Genomic DNA, 17708 nt, shown 5'->3' on the forward strand with positions numbered 1-17708 from the left:
CATAAAGAGCTGGGCTGCTACCTGCCGACGCATGCGCGCTGGCCCAGGAATTCGCTCCGCCAGCCCCGGCCCCGCGCGCGCCGCGCCGCCCCGGGACGTGATGGATTTACAGCCGGGCGCGCTCGCCCGCGGCCCCCGCTGCCCGCGGCCCCCGCCCGCCGCCCGCTCGGGCCCGGGCCCGCGCCGGGGCGCACGGCCGGCCGGGGGCGCGGGGCGCGCGGGGCGCGCGGGGGTGGGTGTGTTTCCGCGCTCGGGCATTGGGGGCGTCGTAGGCGCTGCCCGGGCACCCCTCCTCCGAACTTCGGGGCCGGGAGCGTGTCCGCCCGGGGGTGGGGGGTGGGGAGGGCCCGGCCGCGGCCGGCCGCCGAGGTTCTACGCCGGGGTGCGCGCGCGGGGCCCCGCCCTGCCTCCCCGCCGGCCCGCGGACCCGGGTCTGCGCCCCCCGGGCCGCTCGGGCCTCGCACCCCAGATCAAAGTGCGGCTCGGGAGCTGCGCCCCTTCGCGATTCGGTTTCATTTTGGCTTCTCGGGGGCGTCTCCTCCACCGCAGAGCGCCCCAATCCGCACGCCGGCACGCTCGCCCCCGCCCGCCCCCACCGCGGGTCGCCCCGCTCTTTATCTTGCCCACGAAAAACTTTTCCGAGGAGAATGGGGGCGTCGGGGCTGGGGCCGGGGTTTGCTTTCCCAGGACAGATAGCATCACTGCAGTGACTTCACCGCTGCTTCTAATTAGAAGGCAGCTCTGGAGGAAGCCGCGGGATGTGGGGCTCGGAGGCGCGCACCTCCGTCGGGAGCCACACCTGCGTGCCGGCCGCGAGGCGAGGTGGGGCGCCCCGCCCCGGGCCCCGCCGGGCCCCCGCCCGCCGCCCAGAGACCCGCCGGCCCAGGGCCCCGCCTGGCGCCGCGCCCGCCCGGAGACCCCCGGGCTGCGGTCGGTCGCGGGGCCCGAGAGGAACAAAAAACCGGTTTCCAATCGCCTCCGACGCGCGGGCGAATGTGTGTGAAAGGTCAGCTGCGTGCCGGGGAGTGGAGACGGGGCGCCCGCGCCGAACCCTCAGCCCGCGCCCCCGTGCGCCCCCGCTGCGCCCCCACGCGCCCCCGTGCGCCCCGCGCTGCAGCCGGCCCCGCGCCGATGCCCCTGCTGGGCTGAAGCTGCCCTGGACCTGCCTCAGAACCCTGTTCGGCAAGTCTGGGTTCTGCTTGTGGGCGTTCTGTTGTTCTGGCAGGAATTCTAAATAATTCCAAGTGCGGCGTTTTTAACCCGTCAGCGTCCACACTCGCTCGCCCCGGTTCTTTCCGGACTGTCGAAACAGAGTGGCGAAACCGAATTCTTCAAAGTCCACGGCGAGCGCAGGACTCGCCCGCGGCTCCCGGCGCTCCGGCCACAGGCGCTGCGCGCTCCCCCGGCCGGCGCCTTCGGCTCGCCCCCGCGCCCGCGCCGGACCCGGGGTGGCTGGGGTCCGCGGGGGGCCCGGGGGGGGGGGGGTCGGGGGCTCGAGCGCTCTCCCGCCCGGCTGCTGGGGAGGGAGGCCGCGCGCGCCCCGGGCTGGTCACCGGGCAGACAGGCCAGCGCCTTCGGAGGCCCCACAGCGAGCCGGGGCGCCAGGGCCCTGGGTGTGTTTGGAGCTTGGGCCCGGCGGGGTGGGGTGGGGGGCAGACCCAGGTATCGAGGGGCAGCGGGAGTTCAAATTTAGCTTCTGAGGGAGACCCTTGGGCCCAAACTCAGCCGCCCTCGCCATGTGGGCTCCTGCCCCGGGGCTGGGGGCTGAGCGCGGCCCTCGCTTGGTTCCTCCTCAGTGACAGTGGGTGACGGGCCCACCGGGAGGGCGTGTGCGCAGCCAGCCAGCCCGTCGCCTGGCCCCTGCCCGGCCTCAGAGGCTGTCCAGGCCCCTCCTCCCCTCCCGGCTCCAGGAGGGGTTCAGCTCCCCGGCCTTCTCAGGGACACCCCTGGACACTGTGGTCACTGCCCTTCCCCACACCCTCCAAGCTCCACGCGCCCAGGTGTGCTCTGCCCCCTACACTCCCCGGCCTCAGCCCCACCCCTGCTCCTCCCAGGCTCCCACCAGCCTGGGGCTGCCCCGGGGGCCTGAGAGGCAGGAGGAGGGTCTCTCCTCCCTCCAGCCGGCCAGGCCCCCAGCGAGCCAGCCCCGTGGCATCAGAACAGGCCCCAGGCCACCCCTCTGCCCTGGGTCACCCTCCCCGCCACTAGGTCTCCGGGTCTGCCGCCTGGGGCTTCTAGAGGTCCAGAGAACACAGACCTTCCCGCGAGGCTGGGGACAGGGGTCAGGCAGAGCACGGCTCCTCCTGGCCCTGCCCTGCCGCCACCTGCCAGGACAGGGCCCCCTCCAGGACCCTGCGCAGCTGTGGGGCTCCTTGCGGGCCACCAAACCCAGCGGGAGCAGGCGACCTGGTAGGGGTGACCGGCCCCTTGGGGGACGCTGGCCCGCCCAGCTCCCTGGGCTCCAAAGCTGCAGTGGGAACAACCTTCCCTCAGGCTGGGGAAACCCCACTTGGGCACCTTCACCCCCAGAGCTCCCTCCCGCAGGGCCAGGCACCAGCCTCGAAGGCACCTGGAAATCAGGGAGATCCCGGCACCCGTGTTCACTGCAGCGGTGTCCACTGGGGGGGTGGCCTCGGCTTTGCTTTCCTGGGAGGCCTCTGGGGCCCTGGGGAAGGTTGGTGACCCCTCACTCGCACCCCCGCCCCCACAGAGGCTCACGTACCCACCTGTGTACCTGAGGGAATCTAACCCCACATCAGGGCTTTCTTGGGGTCCTGGGGATATGAAGTGGGCCCCGGGGCTGGAGCAGGGACGGGGATGGTTGGGCTCTCGGGGGAGGCAGGGGAGCTGAGCTGACTGCCCGGCCCCGGAAAGCTGCTCACTCCCGGGCGGGGCGGGGAAAGGAGTAGGGCGACCTGGCAGCCCTGGCCTCTACCCTAGGAGCCCGGGGAGAGAGCAGGAGGGAACCGGCGGCCCTGACTGCGCCGGCCTGTGCCCCGGGGCGCACCTTATCTCGAGTGCTTGGAGCAGAGGGTGCCAAAGCTCCGAGGCCCAGAGGCCTTGACCCCGCGCTGCCCGGAGGCCGCAGGAGCACGAGCCGCAGGCGCGCCCTCAGCTCTCCCGCGTCTTCCCGTGCCCGGCAGGTGCTCGGGCCTCCCGCCCGCCGTGCCAGGGCCGCCGCGCACTGGTGCGGAACCACTATCGCCACGAGTTCGTGCTTCTGTTTACAAAGCAATCCTGCCATCAAAAGAGGAACAAAATCACCACTTATCACACCCTGTCATAAAGTAATCTGCCCCGAGGGGAACCCTAGCGGAGCTCCGCGCAGGCTGGCGCAGGGACGCGGAGGCGCACCCAGCTCTCCCGGGGGAGCCCCCCCGGGACAGCGCCCCCAGGCCTGGGTCAGCAGAGTGGGCAGCTGCGGTGAGGCCTGGCCCGCCTGAGCCTGGGCTGGGCAGGGAAGCCCCGACTCCTGTGGGGCTGGGAATCGGCCCATCCGCGCTCCCACTGCCTGGCTGCTTGTGGTTCACACCCTCCTGGCCCCCAGGGGCGGAGCTGGGAAGGCCCAGGGCTTGGGAACTGGGAGGCCCCTTTTCCCAGCAAGGCCAGCTCGGGCCCCAGGACAGAGCTCACAAATGCCTGAGCAGGGGAGGAGGGCTTTGCCCCCCTAAATGCCCTGCACACGCCCCCTAGCCGAGCACCTGCTGCAGGCCTGAGGACACTCAGACGCCCCCTGAAAAAGGACCAGGAGGGGGAAGCTGAAGTGCTGGGAAGTTACAGGCAACACCGTAGGGCACCCAGCCTTCTCCACCCCACCTGCTCCTCCGAAGGGGGGAAGGGAAGCCGGAGTCCCTGGAGTGTGGGGCCTCACGTGGCCCTTAGGAAGGGCCTTGAGAACGCACTCCCGCCCCCTGCTCCCCTCTGCCTCCCCCCAGGTTCATAACTCGCCGTCTAGAACCAGATCAGGCTTGTACCCCGGTTATCCTGGGCACCCCCCCCCCACTCTCCCGGCCTACAGAGAGATTTCTTCCCTGGGCGGTGAGTGTGGACGCAAGGGCCCCGCCTGGGAAGTCAGTGGTGAGGGGGCTCCCCAAGGCATCTGCTGGCGGGGAGGTGCCAGGGGTCACCCGTTTGCCCCTTTGGGGCAGACCCAATGAGCAATGCCAAACTGTCATTTGCATTTTTAAGCTGGAGGGGGCTCTGACTCATCCTTTGTAACCCCTTGGGGTTGACGCAAGGTGAAATGGCCAGGGTGGTGGTGTGGGGGGGTCCTTTGCAAAGACTGGCAGCTAGCGGGATCCCCCGGAGCAGGGTAGGAGAGGGAGTGGCCCGTCCCCTGGAAAGGGTCTGCAGACAGGGATGGACTAGGCTGTGTCCAAACCCTGCTGCCCGTAAGAATCAGCTAAAGAGTTTCTTTAAAAGTGTGCAAGTGACCCCCAAATCACCCAATCAGAGTGGGTGAGGACCCACGAGGCTCTAGCGTGTCCCCTCAGGTGATGTGATGTGCAGCTAAGTTTGAGACTCAATGCTGTGGCCAGAGTGGATGGCGGAGCAGCAAGGTGACCGGCCGGGAGCTTGTGAGAAGAGCAGACTCGGGGCCACACGCCCTCTCTGGAAAGCCTCAGAGCGCCCGGCCCACTGGAAGCGGCTGCCAACTGCTGTGCCCTCACTGGCCGGACCAGCTTCTCTTCCCCTTCAGCCTCAGGAGAAGCTGCATTCCCCAGTGGTACCCCGCCACCTTTTGGGGAACCTGGGAGGGTTTGGCGAAGTGCAAAAGCTCTCACCCAACCTCCCTGTAAGTGAATGACCCCACTCAGGTGCGAGTTTGACTCCAGCGCGAACAAGCGTGCACACCCCGGTGCAGGTGCACAAGTGCCGGCAAACCTATGCCTATAGGTGTGCATTCCGAGTCCAGTACAGGCGTGTCTCCTGAGCCCACAGGTGTGCATTCCGCGTCCAGTACAGGTGTATCTCCTGAGCCTACAGGTGTGCCTTCCACGTCCAGTACAGGTGTGTCTCCTGAGCCCACAGGTGTGCCTTCCGTGTCCAGTACAGGTGTGTCTCCTGAGCCCACAGGTGTGCATTCTGCATCCAGTACAGGTGTGTCTCCTGAGCCCATAGGTGTGCATTCCGAGTCCAGCACAGGTGTGTCTCCTGAGCCCACAGGTGTGCATTCCGCGTCCAGTACAGGCGTGTCTCCTGAGCCCACAGGTGTGCATTCCAAGTCCAGCACAGGTGTATCTCCTGAGCCCATAAGTGTGCATTCCAAGTCCAGCACAGGTGTGTCTCCTGAGCCCAAGGTGTGCATTCCGCATCCAGCACAGGTGTGTCTCCTGAGCCCATAGATGTGCATTCTGCGTCCAGCACAGGTGTGTCTCCTGAGCCATAGGTGTGCATTCCGAGTCCAGCACAGGTGTATCTCCTGAGCCCACAGGTGTGCATTCCGCGTCCAGTACAGGCGTGTCTCCTGAGCCCACAGGTGTGCATTCCAAGTCCAGCACAGGTGTGTCTCCTGAGCCCAAGGTGTGCATTCCGCATCCAGCACAGGTGTGTCTCCTGAGCCCATAGGTGTGCATTCCGCGTCCAGTATAGGTGTGTCTCCTGAGCCCATAGGTGTGCATTCTGCGTCCAGTACTGGTGTGTCTCCTGAGCCATAGGTGTGCATTCCGAGTCCAGTACAGGTGTGTCTCCTGAGCCCATAGGTGTGCATTCCAAGTGTAATACAGGTGTGTCTCCTGAGCCCACAGGTGTGCATTCCGCGTCCAGTGCAGGTGTGTCTGCTGAGTTCATAGCTGCCCGGACGGCGCCAGGCCCAGTGGGGCCAGCGGCACCCTTCACTCCGCCCTCTGCCTCCCGACTCGAGACCCTTCCGTGGGCGCCGCTCGCTCGGGCCTGTTCTCAGATCCCAGGTCCCAAAACAGCGCCTGCGGCCGGGCCGGCTCTTCCCCGCCCCCGCCCCGCCCCCGCCAAGCCCCCAACCCCAGGCGCCGGCTGCAGAGCCGCACTGGCCGGGTCGCCTGCCGCTCGACGCCCTCTCCCCCGGGCGAGGCTGCAGTTGGGGGCCAGCAGGGCAGGGGTGTGGGGAGTCAGGCGGCGGCGACCCGACCGCGGGGTGCTGGGTGGGGCGCGCGGGACAGCCTGGACCGGTCTGGGGCGCCAGCGCGGCTGCAGTCCCCCTCGGGCTCGCCCGGGGCGTGAGGCCTGGAGGAGGGGGTGCCTGGAGGGCCAGGTCCCCCCACCCGGGCGGCGATTGTTTCCCCCCGGCGGTGGAGCTCCGCGGGCCCCCGCCGGCGCTGCCGGGCTCCCCCGCCGCCCCGAGCTCGCCGGCCGGGCGGGGAGGGGGCGCGCGCGCCGTCCGGGCGGGCCCCGCAGCTCAGTCCGTTCGGAACTTGGAGGCTGGGGGGGCAGCGGCCCCCCTGAAGGCTGCAGGGGGCGCCTCGGAGCCTGCGCTCGCCGCGCCGGGTCGTGGGGGGCCGTGGCGTCGGGGTGGGGGTGCGCGCCCCCCGCTGGCTCCGCGCCAACAGGTGGTCCCGGCCGCTCCCAGGCCTCCCGGGGGTGCCCCCTCCGCCCAGAACCGCGAGGTGAGGCCGCCCCTGGAGAAGCGGGCAGGGCTCCCCGCGCCTCTCCCGCCTCCCGGCGCGCGCTCAGCCGGGCGCGCTGCACCCCGCACTGCTGCGGCCACTCCCGCCTCCGCTGCTTCAGCAGGCCCTGCGAACCCCGGTTTCCGTCTCCTGGGATCCCTCACCTTGCAGCGCCCGCCTGTGCGCGCGAGGCCGCCGCAGCGAGGGGGCGCGCGAGGAGGCGGCGCCAGGTGAGCCAGGCGCGATGGCACGCCCAGGCCGGCCCCCGCTGCCCAGCCGCGTCCCCCGTCGGGGAGCTCGCTTCCCAGGCCAGACTTTTGGGGGAGAAGTTGGCATCGTTTCTCCAAAAAACAAAACAATCCTTAAGCCCAGCCCGGGGCCTCGGGGAGGCCGCAGCCAGGGCGCGCGTTTCGGGCGTTTCCTTCTGCCCGGCCTCTGCTGGCACGCGGGCGGGGAGGCCCTGAAGAGGCGGGACCTGCTCTGAGGCGCCACCTCTTCCTCTGCCCGGATCCCAGGCGGCCCCTCTGAGTCGCTCCGAGCACAGGCCACACCCTTGAGGAGGCCGGCGCCGTCCAGGTGGGGGTGTGGGGAGCCTCTGGTTTCCTTGGCAGGAGGCGCCGAGGGCCAGGAAAGGAAGCGCTTTCTTGGAAAGCCGTTGAAAACGAACCCAAACGACCACAGTTTCCTTTCTGACTTGATTCACCCCTTGGAGAACCACTTTGTCAAATAGCAGCTTCGCAGGGTGTGAGGCGAGCTGGGGTTCTCAGCCGGGAGGCTTCGTTGCCGAGTGTGGAAAACCCGCTTCCCTGTGCTGCGGCGCCTTCGCAGGCTCGTTGTCCCGGGCGCCCCGCAGCGCCCGGCTGCCCTCAGTGGCTGCTTCTCTTACAATTTAAACACAAGCAAGTTGCTGGCGAGGACCCTCCGAGGACCCTCCGGTGCACTGAGCAAAGGTGAACACTCAGCTTAGAGACGCGTTTTCTCCTTTCACGCTGGAGCGCTCAGGACCTAAAACTCAGGTGAGCAGAAATGTGAAAACCCGACATCCAGTTTACACATCCGTGCCGGGTTCACATGCTTACCCCCGAACCTGAGGCCATTAGCAAGATTTTAAAACATGTCTTTGTTTGTTTTGCTATTGCTGTGAGACAGAAAAGCTAACAAAGCAAAGCCTCTGCAAACAAATGGACTTCCTTGACCTTGGCGGTTTGGTGTCCGGCATGGCCACCAGGGAAAAACCTGGGGCTCAGTGTCTTCCCTCAGGAATCCTGAGGAAGAACCCAGAATGGCAGGATTTTAGAGCTGTAAATGCCCCTCCTCAGCCTTGTACAGGTGTGTACATTGAGTCCAGTAGGGGTGTGTATTCCGGTCCACACGGGTGTGTCTCCTGAGCCCATAGGTGTGCATTCCGCGTCCAGCACAGGCGTGTCTCCTGAGCCCAAAGGTGTGCATTCCGCGTCCAGCACAGGCGTGCCTCCTGAGCCCATAGGTGTGCATTCTGAGTCCAGCACAGGCATGTCTCCTGAGCCCATAGGTGTGCATTCCGAGTCCAGCACGGGCGTGCCTCCTGAGCCCATAGGTGTGCATTCCGAGTCCAGCACAGGCGTGCCTCCTGAGCCCATAGGTGTGCATTCCAAGTCCAGCACAGGCGTGTCTCCTGGTCCACATAGGTGTGTATTCCGCGTCCAGTGCAGGTGTGCCTCCTGGTCCGCACAGGTGTGAATACTGTGCCAGCACCACTTCCATAGGAAGTTGGTGTCTGGAGACTGGACGTCTGCCCAGGTGGGCAGCCACCTGCTCAGGACTGAGCCAACCCACAAACTGTGCCCTGGACTGTGCTCTTGGTTAAGACCCAAGTGACAGAACTTGGCTGTATCCGGGGAGCCCTCGCAGCCCTCGGCCTTACGGGGTGCATTCAGTGTGGCTGTGTCATGGCCGGCGCACATCACAGACACCCCCTCCGCGACCTGCTTCCGCAAGAAGCCGGAGAAATAGCTCTCGGCCTGCGCTGACTTTCACGGGGGCTGTTTCCCGCAAATGACAGCCTCCTCCGCCGAGGGCTGCGAGAGCCCGGACGCGAGGCCGCCGTCTGAGTGTTTCCGTTATAGTCCCCGTGGAATTCCCACCACCCCCTTCACCTGTGACCATCACCAGGGTCCCTTGTGCTCATCCCTCCCCTGTTTTGATCCTACTCCTTCCTCCCACCCTGCAGAATGTCTCTGGTTTATAGATCCTGCTGATTTTGGTTTTTACTTTATTATAAAAAGTTTTTCTCCCCTGATTCCTTATTTGGATCCTCTACATTTGTCCTATAAATGAGACCATCCGGTATTTTTCTTTTTCTTTCTGGCTTATTTCACTGAGCATGATCCTTCCAGCGCCATCCATGTTGCTGCAAATGGCATGAGTTTATCTTTTTGAATGCTGAGTAATATTCCATGGTGTCTATGTCCCACATCTTCTTGATCCAGTCATCTATTTTTGGGCATTTGGGTTGTTTCCAAAGCTTAGCTATTGTAAACAGTGCTGCTGTAAACATAGGGGTGCAGGTGCCCTTTAGAATTAATGTTTCTGTGTCCTTTGGGTAGATCCCTAGGAGTGGAATCCACATTGACCGTCTTTCCATAGGAAGTTGTGGCTGAGCATGAGCACACGTCGGGAGAAGGTGTCTCCCTATTTCTAAGGAGGGACTTGGGCGTCTTAGGTGACCTGTATGGAATTAAGCCTCCCCCAGGGCCCTTTCCAAACGCTTTCTGCCTGCAAACAGCCTATGCCCAGCACAACCGGAGCTTTTCTTAAGCCTATGCTGCCCCCATGTGTCCCTGCAGAAAACTGAGCCTCAAAGGTGTGGGTCCGCTCCTGGGTTGAGACACCAAGAGACTCCAGAAACAAACACCCCACAGGCAAGAGGCAGGGTGGGGAGCCCATGGGGCAGGCTGTCCCTGTGACCCAGGCAGCCCTCTTGTGCGATTCTTCTCACTGAGGGTGACAGTAGAGGGAGGACCACCGAGTCACCCTGTTTCTGGCTGTCTCGGGTTGGAGATCCGCCCACACAATGCCTGGCTTTCCTGCCTCATCCCTGGAATGCCCCCTCGGTCCCCTGTCATCTTTTTTTTTTTTAAGATTTATTTATGGGCCTCCCCTTGTGGCGCAGGCGGTTCATCACCACGCTGTGAAGCTGCCCACAGCCTCTGCAGCGCCGGTTCAATCCCCGGCCACCGGCGAGAGTCCCACATGGCGCACAGGCCTCTCCTGCCGCCCGCTGCTCCCCTCAGCAGTGCACTTCATCGGTCTGCCTGTTCTGCTCCCCACTCTGTCTCTGGGGAATGCTCTCACCCTCCTGCACCTCTGGCCTGTACCCCAGTTCTTGTATAAATAAATAAATAAATCTTAAAAAAAATATTTATTATGCACACAAGAGCTGGGGAACAGGCCAGAGGTGCGGGGGGTGAGAGGACTCCCCAGAGACAGAGTGGGGAGCAGAACAGGCAGATCTACTGCACCATATGGTTGGTAGCTCCCTGGCGGGGATGGAATTCGTGCTGCAGAGGCTGCAGACAGCTACATAGTGCTGCGTCTTAACCCCTTGCACCACCAGAGAGCCCCCCCCGCCCCGTCATCTTGACAAACCACAAACTCTGTGCTCACTGTTGATGGCGTCCTGCAAGGAGCCCCCGAGCATGCAGAAGCCCCAGGAGCGGCACACAGGAGTCTAGCAAGATGCCAGTCAGCGAGCAGGCCTGCTGGGAGCTACTGTCTACACCAAGGACGATGATGCCGCGCCCTCTCTCGCGATGGGCTTGGGATCAGCTCGCGATGAAATTTCTAGCCTTACAAGATGGAATCTGAGTGGTGTGGGGTACCTGGGCTAGTTGAACTCATTCTCAGGGATGGAAGGTGAGCTCCTGTCCTTATCTGCTCTTGCAGGTTTAAGTTGTGACCCTGTGGGAGTAGAAGGTGATGTCCGTTGCTGCTGCAGCCACCTTGTGAGCATGAGGAAAGCCCCTGCATGTCAGGTATAGTGGATGGGAAGGAGGAAGTTCCCCCAGGATGTGCTGAAGTAACTGACCCTGTAGCTGCCTGTGTGCCAAAACATCTAGCAGATACACTGATAATTCTCTTTTGAAAAAAGATTTATTTTTATTTATTTATGCATACAAGAGCTGGGGTACTGGCCAGAGGTACAGGGGTGAGAGGATTCACCAGAGACAGAGTGGGGAGCAGAACAGGTGGATGGACTGAAACACACACTGCTGAGGGGAGCAGCGGGCGAGACAGGACAGGTCTGCTGCGCCATGTGGGTAGCTCCCTTGCCAGGGCTCGAACTCGCGCCGCAGAGGCTGCGGACAGCTTCATAGGTAGCATCTTAACCCCTTGCGCCACCAGGGAGACCCCAAGGCTTTTTATTCTTACAGGTGAGCACAAGCAGTAAGAGGAGCTGCCCCTGCGAGATGCCCAAGTTGCTGTCCGGGTGACTTGGGGGCCTGAATGTCTCTGAAAGGAAAATGTTGGCCGACACTGCCATCTACTGGGCGGTGTGTGCAGCGCACCTGCTGGACCCCACATCCGTCCCTGGCCAGTGTCCATCCCTGGTGTCCATCCCTGGCGGGTTGGCCCAGCTGCCAGCTCAGCCTTCTCTCTCTCTCTCTCTCTCTCTCTCTCTAAAAGATTTATTTATTTATGCATACAAGAGCTGGGGTACAGGCCAGAGGTGCAGGGGGTGAGAGGACTCCCCAGAGACAGAGTGGGGAGCAGAGTTGGCAAATGGACCTAAGACACTGCTGAGGGGAGCAGCGGGTGAGACAGGAGAGGTCTGCTGTGCCATGTGGGTAGCTGCCTGGCCGGCCAGCGATCAAACTCGTGCTGCAGAGGCTGCGGACGGCTTCACAGTGCGGTGCTTAACCCCTTGCACCCCCAGGGAGGCCCTCAGCCTTCTCTTTCTACGAGAGTGACACGGGGTGCTTTTTCCCCATGTAACCCCACGAGCGGTTTTCTAGGAGATACGCGAAGACTCCAGCGTGGGAGCTGGCTCTGTCCTTCTGGGACTGTGACGCGGAGCAACGCGGGCGTCGAGGGACTCTAAACCCCTCCTTAGTACTCGCTCGGGCTGCATTTCTCAGCCGCCGCCTCTGCTGTTCTGCCCACGGAGTCCACGAGCCAGCGCGCTGGCCCAGGCGCCCGGTGGGGACCGTTGGGAAGGAGCCGGCCCCGCCGCTGGCTCCCGGGACAGATTCCGGCTCAGACTGGCAGAGAAACGCTGCCGTGGGGCAAAACCCGCAGGGTCCATGCACAGCAAGATGGCGTGGCCGCCCCGACATTCACCCAAATGAGCATGTGGTGCCCCGGAACCCTCCCCGGGCGTCCGCCGTGGCCACGCGTCCTAAGGGTGGGGTGGCCAGGGCGTGACTCGTGGGTGGACTCGGCACCTCCGGCTTTACCGTGGGAGGTGACGCTGGTGGTGAGACGCGGGCTGGCTCATGGCGGTGTCGTGTCACCTACAGGGAAGCCCCTGGGCCTAGAGCTGGACTCAGATACGCGCCGGTCGTGGCTTGTGAGGGGAGCCCCTGCTCCTGGAGACGCCGCGGCCTCCCTCCGCGCCCGCGCGGCCCAGCCAGGACGCCTCGCTCTCAGCCGTCTCAGCACTGGCCCTCCCGGCCCCCGCTGCCGGCCTCGTCACAGACCCCCACCTGCCCCCCACCCCGCCTCACCTTCCTCCCCTGCCTCCACGTCCCCGGCCCGCCTCCTTCCCCCTTCCTGCTCCCCTGCCCCCCTCCTCTTCCTCCTCCCCTCCCTCCTCCCCTCCCTCCTCCCCACCCTCCTCCCTCCTCTTCACCCTCCTCCTTCCTCCCTCCTCCCTCCTCCTTCCTCCCTCCTCCCTCCTCCCTCCATCCTCCCCTCCCTCCATCCCTCCTCCTCCCCTCCCTCCTCCCCTCCCTCCTCCCCTCCCTCCTCCCCACCCTCCTCCCTCCTCTTCACCCTCCTCCTTCCTCCCTCCTCCCTCCTCCTTCCTCCTCCTCCCTCCTCCCCTCCCTCCTCCCCTCCCTCCTCCCCACCCTCCTCCTTCCTCCCTCCTCCCTCCTCCCTCCCCCTCCCTCCCTCCCCCTCCCTCCTCCCTACCACCCTCCTCCCTCCTCTTACTCCCTTTGTCCTCCCACTTTCTCCTCCCTCCTCCTCCCCCTCCATCCCTCCCATCCCTCCCTCCTACCTCACCCTTCTCCCTCCCTCCCCTCCCTCCTCCCTGCCATCCTCCTCCCTCCTCCTGCTCCTTCCCTCCTCCCACTTTCTCCTCCCTTTTCCGCCTCCTCCCTCCTCCCCCTCATCCCACCTCCTCCCTCCTCCTCCCTCCTCCCTCCCTCTCCCTCCTCCCGACCACCCTCCTCCCTCTTCCTACTCCCTCCTCCTCCTCCCTCCCCCATCTTCTTTCCTTTCTTCCTTTTTTCTTTCTTGCTTTTTGACAAATACAGAATTCTTTTTTTTTTTCAAAGATTTATTTCTGCCTACGAGACGGGGGTACAGCCCGGAGGTGCGGGGTGAGAGGACTCACCAGAGACAGAGGATGCAGAGCACATACCAGACCCAGAACAGAGCAGGAGGACCCACTGAGACCCACTGCTGCGGGGAGCGGGGAGACGGGAGAGTCTGCCGCGCCCTGTGGGCCGCTCCCTGGCCGGGGGTGGAACTCGTGCTGCGGAGGCCGCGGACGGCTCCCTAGTGCTGGGACTTAACCCTGCGCCCAGGGAGGCCCCAGTGCAGAGCTTCTTAATGACAAGTATTTACTGGCCCGGAGTCTGCTTTTGTGCCACAGCCGCAGACAAGGCCCCCCAGCCCCCTGCCCTGTCCTCACGCTCCAGTGAGGCCGTCCGTGCCCCCGGCCTTGCCAGGAGGGAAACTCAAGGCATCCAAAAGGCTGGAAGACGATGTCCAGACACCCACGTAGCCTCGCCGGCGATAACCGCTGGTCCTTCACCGTGTTTGCCCCGATACACCTGAGAACCGTCTTGGCAGAGCAGTAGGCCAGGGCTCCATTGTGAGGCCCGCCGGTGTCCTCAGCTCCCGGCCATCGAGGAGACCTGAGGGAGAGGGTGCGCGGCGGGCAGCAGGCGGCCTCGAGGACGCGGGAATGGGTGCTGGACCTGGGAGCTGCCCGCGGGGCGTCTCTCCCCTCACTCCCCTCATTTGGGTCCCCCCGCTGCGCGCCTGTACCCGGGTTTCCGGGAGTCAGCCCTCCGGGGGCGACGGGGTGGCCTCCTCCCTCCCCGGGTGTGTGGGCGGGTCAAGCAGAGCCTCGAAAGGGACGGACAGCGGCCCCCGGGGGCTCGGGATCCCGCCGCTGCCCCCACAGGGTGGCTCAGGGATGGGTGGAGCCCAGCGTGGGTCAGCAGCCGGGGCCGGGAGTGGAGGGGAGCGCCCGCGGGAGAGTCTTGCTCTCTTGCGGGATGAAACAGAGTGGGAGTGAGCAGTGTGGGCTGCTGGGGGCCATTTTGCCACCACAGAGGCGAGCCCAGCGAGGGGCCAGGGCGCCGGAGTCCCTGTGGGCCGCCCCAGCGAGGGCAGACGCAGGCGGAGCGCGGTAGCCGGGGTGACGCTGCTCAGGCTGCCGGGCAGGCCTGCCCCGAAGGAGCCGAAGGAGCCGTGCCTGGGGCTTTCTGCTCTACAGGAACTCGGCCGATGAGCCCCTCCTGCCGGCGGCCTTGGAGCAGGCTCCGTCCCGGCCACCGCGTCCCCGCCGGGGGAAGCACGTTGCCTTCTCAGCAGAGAAAAGCCACGCTCAGATCTTCAGCGTTTAAGTTCCTGGCGCCACCCCACTGCAGACGGACTTCAGGCAACCGTGGAGAGTTCTAAAAGCCGGGGCCTCCCTGGGGGCGCAAGGGGCTAAGACACAGCACTGTCAAGCTGTCGCCAGCGACTGCAGCCGGCCAGGGAGCTACCCGCATGGCGCGGCAGCCCTCTCCTGTCTCCCCGCTGCTCCCCGCAGCAGTGTGTTTCAGTCAATCTGCCTGTTCTGCTCCCCACTCTGTCTCTGGTGAATCTCTCACCCTCCCGCGCCTCTGGCCTGAACCCCAGATCTTGTATAAATAAATAAATACACAAATAAATTAAAAAAAAAGGAATTAGCACATACTTATTTTAAAAAAAATTTTCTGAAAGTCAGAAGCCACATGAGCTCAGAAGCCACATGAGCTCAGGCCCCGAGGGCACCGCGTCCCCTCAGGGGAGGCCCGGGAAGGCGGGCGGTGCCAGGCTCCTCCCGGGAAAGGCCCCTGAAGACGAGCACAGCTACACACACACACACACACACACGCACGCACGCACGCACGCACGCGCACACATACACCCACCCCCGCCCGTCTCGTGGGCAGGTCCGCGCCGTCGCAGGATTGCTCATTTCCGCCTCGGCAAAGGCCAGCTTGAAGGTCAGGCCTGAGAGCACAACCCCTCAGGAGAGGTGGTCCTGGAAGCAGCGGCCACAGGCTTCCCGGGCGGAGAGGCGGGCAGATGGCCCTCACGGCGGCGCTGGCGCCTGGCCTGACCCGCCAGGTGAGCCGGACCCGCCACGGTGAGCTGGACCCTCCACGGTGATCTGGACCCGTCACGGTGAGCTGGACCCGCCAGGTGAGCCAGACCCGCCAGGTGAGCCAGACCCGCCAGGTGAGCCAGACCCTCCAGCTTCCTGAGCGGCCCCCGCGCTGTGGGGTAGCTGGGCGTGCTCTAAGCCCGCAGTGAGGACACCGCGGAATCACGGGCTCCACAGGCCGCAGCTGTGCGCACAGGCGGTGGGTTCGCAGGGGCCCAGCGGACGAGCCCTGGCCCAGGTAGGCCCAGCTGTGCCTGGTTTTCTGGGGCCTGCCCCTCCCCGCCCCCCCGGCAGGCCGTGTGGTCCTGCTCCTGTGCTCACATCTGTCCCCACGAGTGTGCCCTGGTGTGTGCGGGGGTGGGGGGGCCCTAATTACACGGAGATAGAGAAACCGCAGGTTTACTACCTGGGCCTTTATTTTTCTTTATTTCTTTTATTTCTTTTTTTAAAGATTTATTTATGCACACAAGAGCTGGGGTGCGGGCCAGAGGTATGGGGGGGTGAGAGGACTCCCCAGAGACAGATTGGGGAGCAGCACAGGCAGATCTATTGAAATCCACTGCTGAGGGGAGCAGCGGGGAGACAGGAGAGTCTGCCGCGCCGTGTGGGTAGCTCCCTGGCCAGGATGGCACTCGGGCCGCAGTGGCGCGAACCTGGGACTCCACCCGAGGCCACCGTGTCTGAGCCTCTGAAGCTCGGTTGCATCCGGCTTTGCTCCGGTTTTGTTGAGGACTTTTGCCTGTGCGTTCCCCGGGAGTATTGGGCTGTCACTGCCTTTTTTATCTCTTTGGTTTGGCACCGCGGCCATGTTGGCCTCCTGAAACATGTTGGCAGGAGTGCCTCCTTCTCCAAATTTTGGAAGAGCTTGGGAAGGAAGGTCATCGCTGAGAGCTGGGTTGTGTGACCCTCGTCTGGTCCTGGACTTCAGTTTCTCGGGAAACTTTCCATGACTGTTTCGACGTCCTTGCTTGTGATTGGCTGTTCGGCTTTTCTGTTTCTTCCTGGTCCCGCCTCAGCAGGCTGTGCTTTCTGGTAACTGTCCCATCTAGGTTGCGGTCCATGGCAGCCTATTACGGCCCTCCGAATTCCTGAGACGTCTGTGGTCATTTCTCCTCTGTCGTTTCTGATTCTATTTATTTGCATTTTCTCCCTTTCTCTTTGCGAGCCAACCTAGAGGCTTGACTGTTTTATTTAGTTTCATGAAGCCTTTGGACTGCCTTTTCGATTGCTGTTTCGCTTACTTCCGCTCTGATTTTGATTGTTTCCTTCCTTCTACTACCTCTTGTTTTGCTTGTTCAGCTCTTTCTAGTTCCCTGAGGGAAGAGATAAGATTATTGGGCCTCCCTGGTGGCGCAAGGGTTAAGTCTCAGCACTAGGAAGCTACCGCCAGCCTCTGCAGCTCGAGAACAATCCCCAGCCCGGGAGCTGCCCACAAGGCGCAGCAGACCCCTCCTGTCTCCCCGCTGCTCCCCTCAGCAGTAGATTTTGGTCGATCCACCTGTTCTGCTCCCCACTCTGTCTCTGGGGAGTCCTCTCACTCCCCGCGCCTCTGGCCTGCACCCCAGCTCTTGTGTGCATAAATAAATAAATCTTTAAAAAAAGAGATGAGATAATCTACTCGAGCCCTCTGTCATTTCTCGCTGGGGCTGTGTCGCGGTCTCCACCTCCCTTAGCACTGTGTTTGCTGCGCCCGGTCGCTTCTGTAGAGTGTGTCCTCATTCTCATTTGCATCCAGATATTTCTGTAATTTCGCCTTTGATTTCCTCACACCCAAAAGTCATTCAGGGGCGTGTGAAGTGTCTGCGTATTAGAGGGTTGTCCTGCTTTCTTTTGCTGGTTGTTCTCTGGTTTGATACCGTCGTGATCAGAGAAGATACCTGATAGGAGTTCAGTCTTCATGAATTTGCTGATAGGTGTTTTGTGGCCCATCCTGCAGAATGCCTTCTCTGCACCTGAGGAGAATGTGTATCAACTTGGGGGATGTACTGCCCTGTGCGTGTTCATTAAGGTCATGTGGTCCAGCTCTTTGTTTCATGCTATTGTTTCTTTTTTTTGTTGTTGTTGTTTTTTTTTTTTTTTTAATATATAGAGGCATGTTTTCTTTCTTTTCTTTCTTTCTTTATTTGTTTGTTTTTGTTTATACATGCAGTGGGTACAGTCAGAAGCGCGGGAGGGTGAGAGAATTCACCAGAGCCAGAGCGGGGAGCAGAGCAGGCAGAAGGACCGAAGTACACTGCTGAGGGGAGCAGCGGGCGGCAGGAGAGGTCTGCGCGCCATGTGGGACCCTCCTCCGGTGGCCGGGGAGCAGCCGGGGATCGAACCGGCGCCGCAGAGGCCGCGGGCAGCTTCGCAACCCAGCGCTCAACCACTGCACCACCGGGGAGGCCCAATTGTTTCTTTTTTTTAAAGATGTATTTATTTATGCATACAAGAGCTGGGGTGCAGGCCAGAGGTGCGGGAGGTGTGGTGAGAGGACTCCCCAGAGACAGAGTGGGGAGCAGAACAGGCAGACCGACTGAAGTACACTGCTGAGGGGAGCAGCGGGGAGACAGGAG

The sequence above is a fragment of the Talpa occidentalis genome, unplaced genomic scaffold, assembly GCF_014898055.3.
Source record: "Talpa occidentalis isolate TD23 unplaced genomic scaffold, MPIMG_talOcc4v2.1 talOcc4.2, whole genome shotgun sequence".
Lineage (NCBI taxonomy): Eukaryota > Metazoa > Chordata > Mammalia > Eulipotyphla > Talpidae > Talpa > Talpa occidentalis.